We start from the raw sequence: 6,673 nt of genomic DNA, 5'->3' as shown, positions 1-6,673 counted from the left end.
TTCACAGACATTATTCCTGACTTTGAGTCAAATCTTTCTAACCTTCCTTAGCCAATCCTTCTAGCTGAATCTAATTGCAAAATGACAAATTGTTTATTGTGGCTGTTCTAGCCTTCCATAAACAATTTCAGCACAAATTTTCAGGGGTGAGGAAGTGTTTGATGCACAATAACTCTTACCTGGAGAGGTATTTTCTTAGAGTGAGGTTTTCCCTCTAGGCCTGGACCTGTGTTGCCATAACACTAACCACTTCCTATCAGGGACAGCAATTCCCTGCCTTGGGCCCTACAGCAGGGAGATGCATCAGGAAGAGCCCTGGGGTTTGGGTACACCTCGCTCCATCACGCCTCTCACTGTGGGCTCCCTCAGTGCACAGAAATACACTGCAGAGTCCTCCAGCTCTGAAGCTGAGATGACAAGTTGGATGGATTTTCTTGTCTTCTGGAAATTCAGTGAGTAGTGACCTTCTGTGGCATTTTGCTGGCTGTAAGAATCCTGACGAATAAGGAAAATCATCGCCCCCACTGCTGGGCTGCTTGTACCACAATAGACTATGATTTGGGTCACTGGTGTTATATATGTGCATTCCAGAGTGACAGCCCCCTTCTCCTGCACTAACATTGCTGGTTGGGCTTGAGTTACCTTCTGGGCAATACTGGATCCTGAAGGAAAAAACATAGAATCAGAACTTCTATTTTATACACTGTCATCCCACTTTCCCAAGGTATCCACAAGACCCTGCCTATCTCTCTTGACTTTAGGTCATAGAGGAGGCACATTCCCACAGGGACCATCCTTACTTAGCCACATGGAAGCCTTGACCACCCTGAGAAGGTTGGAGAGCAACATGTTTGAGTTCTCCCACTAGATGGAAAATGTCTTCCTCTTCTTCTTTAATTTCAGGGCTTGGCACTTTGAGGAGAGCCTGACAGGGTGAGGGAAAGATTGCTGGGGACCTGCTGCTGTGGCCCCAGAACAGGAAACAGGGGTTTCCTGCTGTAGCAAGTGTGTGGGTCCTGTCATAGTTCTCTATGTTCCAGCTGAGAGTCTCACTACCCCACATCCTTTGGATTAAGCACCTTTTTTTAAAATCTAAATTCAATTAGCTGGGGCGCCTGGGTGGCTCAGTTGTTAAGCACCTGCCTTCAGCTCAGGTCATGATCCCAGGGTCCTGGGATCGAGCCCCACATCGGGCTCCCTGCTCAGCGGGAAGCCTGCGTCTCCCTCTCCCACTCCCCTTGCTTGTGTTCCCTCTCTTGCTGTCTCTCTCTGTCAAATAAATAAATAAAATTTAAATAAGTAAATAAATAAAATAAATTCAATTCAATTAGCCAACACATAGTATGTCACTAGTTTCAGACAGAGTGTTCAACAATTCATCAGTTGCGTACAGCACCCACTGAGTATTAAGCAACTTTAATTGAAAACATTACCTCTGAAAATAAACATGAGTAAAATTTATATTGAAATGAGGATTGCGGATCGATGGTTTAGCTAACTGTGATATGTTCATTCATTGCATCTATGATAAAAGTGGGTGGATGGCACTTACTATAAATATGACAGGTGGGGCTCGCCTTGGCAGCACATATACTAAAATTAGAATGATACAGAGGCCCGTGTGCAAGAATGACGTGCAAATTCCTGAAGCATTCCATAATTTCTAAAAACTGCTTGTAATTAATTATGTAAACAACATAAAAGGTAAGAATTATGAGAAAAAAAGGTGTAAGAGTCATGTTTGCTCACACTATGTGATTTACCTAAAATAGAAATAAATCACATTGTGATAAGAAGACAAAGTGTTTAGACTAATCACTGTAGCTGTTCAATGTACCTACTGTTATGCCAGTGTTCCTCCTCACTGTCAGTGTCTGTTCAGATGCCTATCTTGGGGCCAAAAGCAGAAAATCTAATCACTCTTTGCTGAAGAGTTCAGGCTACAACCCTCAGATCCTGTTACTGAGGTCTCTTTCTCACTGTTTCATTTCCACAGCTCAACTCTGTTCAGAAAGGCCAGAATTGACACCAGAGTTTGGTCATTAAGTTATCAATCCTTTGGGGCACCTGGGTGGCTCAGTTGGTTAAGCAACTGCCTTCGGCTCAGGTCATGATCCTGGAGTCCCGGGATCGAGTCCCGCATCGGGCTCCCTGCTCGGCAGGGGGTCTGCTTCTCCCTCTGACCCTCCTACCTCTCATGCTCTCTGTCTCTCATTCTCTCTCTCTCAAATAAATAAATAAAATCTAAAAAAAAAAAAAAGTTATCAATCCTTTGAATTTATATTTTTCCCTTACCGCAGCTGAACCACAGTAAGCGTCCATGCTCTGTATGCTCAGTTCTGAGCACTGGAGGTGACCACTCGGTCTACTTATATCCTTCCTTCCGCCCCAATACCTTCAACACACGCACACACATGCACACCTGTGCACACACACGTGTGTACCAACGTGGGCAATGACATCTTCCTCAATTATCTGAAAGTATGTGGTGCTCCTTTTACCCGACCCTTTGTAGAGGGCACAGCACACGCTAAGGTGCTTCCACACTAGACGGGGGTTTCCCCTTATCTAGACTTTCATGCAAGTTCGCCCCCATCCATATTCAGCCTATTTTCTAAAATTGGTTGGTGTCACTATCTGATGATAGCTTCTTTCCTGTTTCTCTTTCTGTTTATGGCTTTCTGCCCTTTGGGATGTCTTTACTAGAGTTCTAAAAGAGTATTAGAGGGGCTTGGGTGGCTCATTCAGTTAAGCTTCTGAGTTCAGCTCAGATCATGATCTCCGTGTGCTAGGATCCAGCCTCCTGTTGGGCTCACTGCTCAGGGGGAAGTCTGCTTCTCCCTTCCCCTTCTTCTCCCTCTACTTGTGCTCGCGCACTCTCTCCTTCAAATAAATAAATAAAATGTTTATTTAAAAAAGAGTATTAGAGAACTCAAGAGATAAACGTGTATTATTAATCTACCATGAGTTTGTTCTTTTTTAGAGATTCTAATTTTAAGTAATCTCTACCCAACATGGGCTCGAACTTACAACCCGGAGAACCAGAATTTCAGCTCAAACCACAGAGCCAGCCAGACACCCCTAGTCTACCGTGTTTATCCAAAAGTCTGAAAAAACTCTTATTATATACCCTTTGAATACTTTAAAGTATATATTCACATGCATTTATATTTACACAGGTTTGAAAATAAAATTTACATTTTAAACCAATTAAATAAAAAATTAACTAACCAAGATATAATAGGGAATGTATTAATATTCTGATCATAGCTCATTCATAAACTCTGCAGATAAGGAGATGATGATTAAAGAAGATTGCAACAGTATTGACAAAGTCTTGCACTGCAACACAGACATTGCTTTTCTATTATTTTTTGCACAACTTCACTGACTCCCATACATTCTCCAGTCCCATGATTTGTGGCTCTCTGTGAGAGGCTGCAAAATGGGAGTTAGAGAAATCTATAGGATTTCCTTCCCAGTGTCCCCTATCGATTTATATTGTTAGGAAACATCAGTGCAAGAGCATTTTCTCTCACCATATTTCCTGGGCACTGAGAATGATCTCACTTGAGTTCCTACTGTCAGAAAGCCAACTGATCTATTTAACTGGCCAGGACATGAGCCACTTCCACCATTCTGTTTCTGCCCACACCCCTTCATGTTGAATATCAGCCTGAGTCGCCACCTGATTCACTAGAAAAGAAAGCAGGGCAGAGGTCGCTGGCCTCTCTTTTCCTTGCTCAGGTTCACGTGTTCACCCTCCTTTCTTCCCTTCCCTTCTTTCTTTAATAAACCCTGGTTTGGGGCTGAAGCTCTCCTGCCATACTCTGTCAGGAAGACACTGGGCATCACCACCTTCTCAGGCACACCATGTGTCTCTAAACGTGTCATAGACACAGCAACACCCACCAGGGTTCCCTGAACAACTTGTGGGGCTGGACGTTCACTGCAAGGATGAGCAAGAGACCACTTCACTGTTACGTGGTTTTATCTTGAAATTACTTATGCCCTGGCTGAGGAACTCTTAGCATCAAACTGTTCTCAGTGTCACTAAGGAACAGCTGGGGTTGGGGGATGTTACTTCTGGTTCCTATGCTCTGATCGTTTGTATGATTTTGTATCAAGCAGACACTGAGGGACAAACAACCACAGACTGTGATGGAACCAGAGTGGATCAGGCACAGATGCTCAGCATCCAAGCCCCTGCTCTGCTCAGAGTTTGTGCTCAGCTCCCCCTGCAGTCCCTGTCACTGTGTCACTCATGACACAGTAGTAAACAGCTGAATCTGTCGCTTGCACTGAGCCTTTCTGCAAGTGGAAGGATTTGGAATCTCTGTCATAGGTGGCTTCAAAACCTTTCTTGCTTCCTTTCTCCTTATCCGTCAAGGCTTTCAGGAGGAGCCGTGGACCTTCTCCTGGATACTGGACATACCAATAAAGGGCAGGGTACCCTGATGCTGAATAAGTACAGTTCACAGTCAGGAAAGCCTTCTCTGAGACGGTCACTTGGCCCTCTGTCTGAGTCACTGAGTCTCCATGGGTTTGTCCTGAGGAAAAAGAAAAGAGACCTTGTCACCTTGGGCATAAAGCTCTTGGATAAATTATAGTTAAAGGTTTTGCTAATACAAAAGAAGAAAGAATCCAAATTTTAAGAAGGATTTTGCTTACCAAACATTAAGAGTATCACAGTCACGAAGCCTGGAGAACACTTCATCTCTGGAGCATCACCTAAATAATGTTCTTCGTTCTCACCACGAAGTTGGAGTGACAGAGAAATGATCAGTGGAAGCCCACATTTCACACAGGAAATGTGATTGTGGTAGGAAGCTGCACCCCCTGGTGGACAGGGACGGAAATTGGTGCATATTGGCCAGAGGCCTTAAAACACTGAAAGAGACAATACCATACTGGTCATGCAATTACTACTCCAGACCCCTCTATAAAATCTAATCCCTCAAGAAGCATCATTAAATCAAGTAGTTGAACTAATGAATATCTTTTGGATATGTCAATTTACAAAAAATCATGTGGTTGTTGTCAGTGAGTATGTTTTTAAGGTAGGTCACAGCTTCCAAATACTATAAAGACAATGAGTTTTCTTAATATTCTAAGTTTTCTTAACCCTTTCATGTATCTCCTGCATCCTAATAGAAAAGCACAGTAAATAAATTATTTGATGTACTCACAAAATTTTTTAAAGTTTCGTCAAAAAAACAAAGTCTCAGATTTAAAAAGACACTGTAGAAGCTAAGAAAAAATACTTGAGCAGGTCATCATAAACATGAATTCCAATGATGATCCTTATGTAAGCACTTCCTTAAAAACATAAAGACAAAACTATGGAAAAGTTCAATTAATTCCATCTTGGTTGCAGAAAATTTGGCACTAAATTTTGTAAAGAGTCACTACGAATGATTGATTTGCTTGATCCATGAGAACAAGATATATCAAAGCCAAGACAGCTGCCTGGTGCAGCCAAATGATCTCTACTGAGCACTTGCGAAAATCCTCCAGAGACAACACTTCACACTGAGAATATACTGGATGCAACATTAAACAAACACCAGTGGGGAGACTCTCCTAGGATGGCAGAAAATGGGGCTATCCATGCTTTTCTCACAGTCAATGAAATCCCATAAAATCTGGAAGGTAGAAGAATATGTTCTGAAATACTGTCCTAAGGAAACATTTGAGTATCTCCAAAAGGATCTTACACAGTTGCATTCCCTCCATGAGCTATGAGTATGGAAGGGTAATAGTATTTTATTTTCTACATGGATGGAACCACTCTCCTGTCAGAAAACCACAGCAATCACAAGAGTTAAATATCAATTGGATTTTGTGTTTAATTCCTATGCTATTTCAAATACTCTTTAGATAGCGGAGCAAATTTCTCTGGGACAGTTAGGTAAGGTTAGGCCTCACAGAGAAACTTCACTTCTCCTGTCACACCCCAATCCTGTGGAAAAGTGGAAACAACAAATAAAATATTACAACTGAAATGAGTTATTATAGCAGTTACCCTTGAACTACTGTGGCCTGGTACAGCCTTAGCCCTCGTGGCCCTGCATCCTTCCCTTACAAAGTCCTAGGCTGTCTCATTATAAACTGTTCACTGTGGCCCACATAACTCAGATGTCCCAACCCATACATATTCCAACCTTCACAAACTGAACTAGGTAAGTGAACCCTTGACACTCTTCCTTTCATCCCAGGTACAGGCTGCTCTGTGGCCATTCATTTAATCACCATTATATGACCTAAACCTTTGGTGCTCTGAACAAAGTCTCAGAAAAAGGTTGCCATTGAGATGCATGAAATGACCTTATATGTACGATTTATTTCCAGTTTGGCGGATAAAGTACAAGAAATGGATCCTTGGTTACATGTTTATCAACTGGTATGACATTATGCATCCTTCACTGACAAGAATTGAAAAAGTTACTCATATTAAAGATCTTAAACTGAAGTTTTCTGGAGAATCAGCAGAAGCAGACAGTCCACAGGTAAGTGTACACGCAATATCCTAGAAAAAAACATGTAACTGCATGACAGCTCCATCTAAGGCGATTAGAAGAGAATTCTCCTAGAGGTTTGGAACCACCGATTTTAATACTTTCTTTTGCATTCTATTGAGGTTATTTTTATCCTTTTAGATGTATTTTCTCAC

General features: G+C 42.1%; 1 pseudogene; it reads left to right on the top strand.

Annotated features, from left to right (window-relative positions):
- Positions 1 to 1,569: 1,569 nt before the first annotated feature.
- LOC118550141 (U6 spliceosomal RNA) lies at positions 1,570 to 1,664 on the top strand (annotated as a pseudogene).
- The last annotated feature ends 5,009 nt before the right edge of the window (positions 1,665 to 6,673 follow it).

This window comes from Halichoerus grypus, chromosome 8 (assembly GCF_964656455.1).
Source record: "Halichoerus grypus chromosome 8, mHalGry1.hap1.1, whole genome shotgun sequence".
NCBI lineage: Eukaryota > Metazoa > Chordata > Mammalia > Carnivora > Phocidae > Halichoerus > Halichoerus grypus.
This window is presented reverse-complemented; position numbering and strand designations above follow the sequence as displayed.